Consider the following 2,506-nt stretch of genomic DNA (forward strand, 5'->3'; position numbering starts at 1 on the left):
GAAGGGGATATTATATTTTCCAAGGTTGTTTGCTATGAAGACAGATTTGAAAGAGGGTCTAGAGAAAAAGAGGATGTTAGTGCCTTGGTAGTTAACACATGTAGAAATGTGAGAGATCCATGAGGAATTGTCTCCCAACTATGACTTTTTAAAATAATTAAACAATGATCAACATGGAAAAGCTAAATCTTAGATAAGAGTAGGAGGTGAGCAGAAGTAAAATACTTAATTTATGGATTGTTAACTACTGATTCAGAGCTTTAAGAGCATAGTGCTTTAATCTTGGTTCTCACAAAGGAACAAAAGATGAGATTGCATTAAGGGATGTCTAAGATAGTAAGAAAGAGTTCAGGTGTTAATGCATAAACTGAAATACTTTGTTTCTGAAAATTACAAATATTTTCCATAATAAACATTGGTAAGCAGCAGTATTTCAAATAACTGCCATTGATCAAAGTGGGCCATTTGTTGAAACTTGCTGCTACAGGTTCCTGGAACTATTAGTCTCCTTTCTAACTAGGAATGATATACCACTGCTGAGAAGGGGTGTGATAGCAGAAGTGTTTCCCTTAGATTCTGGGTCAATGTAGTTAAAACTATAAAAATCACAAATACAATAGACATAACTTCATATTTTAGCTACGTAACTTTATTGCTAGGAGAATTACATAACTTCAAACCAAGGATTTTTCACTTGTTAAGAATAATAAGTAAAGATATAGGGAAGACAGGTAATTACTCTTATACTGGAAGAGTGATGTACAGTTTAAAGACCAAGTGAAATGAGGTATAAGAAAGTACCCACAGAATGTCTAAACATAAGTTTCTCCTCTGTCTTTCTCCTTATGGTACCTGTGCCTGCTTTATCCCTTTATTTTGCCCCTCGAACACAGTTGCACACATCTCTGTGCTAAATTATAATTATAATTTTCATAATTAACACAGGTGGTAATTATATTTTTGAAAGCTGGCTCATAATAAGTTACCAAAATATTTATCTATTTAATTACTAAAATGTATAACTGTGAACACATTACATTAAAAAAAATCTTGTTTTTTAGAGAGAGAGAAACATTGGTTTGTTGTTTCACTTATTTATTCACTCATTGATTGATTCTTGTACATTCTCTGACCAGGGATAGAACCCACAGCCTCAGAGTATGGGGACAGCACTCTTACCAGCTGATCTACCCAGTGAGAGCCTCAATAATTGTATCTTTTACATTGAAGGCTTAACAATATCATTTTTATTATTTAGAAAGATGTTAAATTACTTTGACAATTTTGATAGACAACTGTTGATACTTCAGTTTCTTTCTCTTTTTTTAATGGAACTTTACAGGATAAAGGGGGATTAAAAATGTATGATACATAGAATTATTCACATGTCAAAGTAGTCAACTTACATTGAAATAGGATTATCTAAAGAAAGTGAAATCTAGCCCATAGTTACAATGCCAGAGCTATGACATTTTTTATTGTATGTTACAAATGTGTGGATGATACTGTTTTTCTGCTCTGTAAATTCTCATCAGCTCCCTTGATTAATGTTCACTAAACTCCCACAAAGAACATGACACTATACCTAGCATGGAATTTAATCATTTCTTCAAGCTGATGAATCAGCACCGTTGAATGAAGGAATGAATTAAAACAGGAGTACAATGAAAAGATAAAGCTATTACCCAAGGTAATTCATTCTTCTTTTCACTGCTTTTGTCTTTAAGGTGCTAGTAATCAGGCCTTGTCTTTGCTTCACTTCACTTTATAAAATGCTCCCTTCTCACCAGCTGGCATGGCTCAGTGGTTGAGAGTCGACCTATGAGCCAGGAGGTCACAGTTCGATTCCAGGTCAGGGCACATGCCTGGGTTGCATGCTCAATCTCCAGTGTGAAACATGTAGGCGTCAGGTGATCAATGATTCTCTCTCATCACTGATGTTTCTATTTCTTTCACTATCCCTTTCTGTCTGAAATCAATTTATCCTATCTAATAAAAGAGAAACATGGTAATTAGCCGTACATCCGCTACCCTTCCCATTGGCTAATCAGGGTGATATTCAAATTAACTGCCAGCCAAGATGGTGGCCGGCAGCCATGCACTGAAGTGAACAGGGAGGCTTGCTTGCTCCAGTGACTGCGGACTCCAACGTTCCCCGCCTGACTTGCCGGGCTCTCAGCTGCAACTCTAAGCAACTATGTTGCAAATATAGAAGCTAAACAAAACCCCAGAAACCTGCTTTAGTCAGCCGGGCTTCAGCCAGCCGGACTGCAACATTGTATCAAATACAGAAGGTAAACAAAGGCCAGAAACCTGCTTTCAGAGGCCTCAGAGCTAAAACTGTCCAAGAATAAAAAAGAAAGAAAAAAAGGAGTGGTTGGGAGCTTCAGTCACCCGCCAGCCTGAAAACGGCCCTCAGCCCCTCAGCCAGACTGGCCAGGCACCCCAGTGGGGACCCCCACCCTGATCCAGGACACCCTTCAGGGCAAACCAGCCGGCCCCCACC

This window comes from Myotis brandtii, unplaced genomic scaffold (genome assembly GCF_000412655.1).
Source record: "Myotis brandtii unplaced genomic scaffold, ASM41265v1 scaffold752, whole genome shotgun sequence".
In the NCBI taxonomy this organism is placed as follows: domain Eukaryota; kingdom Metazoa; phylum Chordata; class Mammalia; order Chiroptera; family Vespertilionidae; genus Myotis; species Myotis brandtii.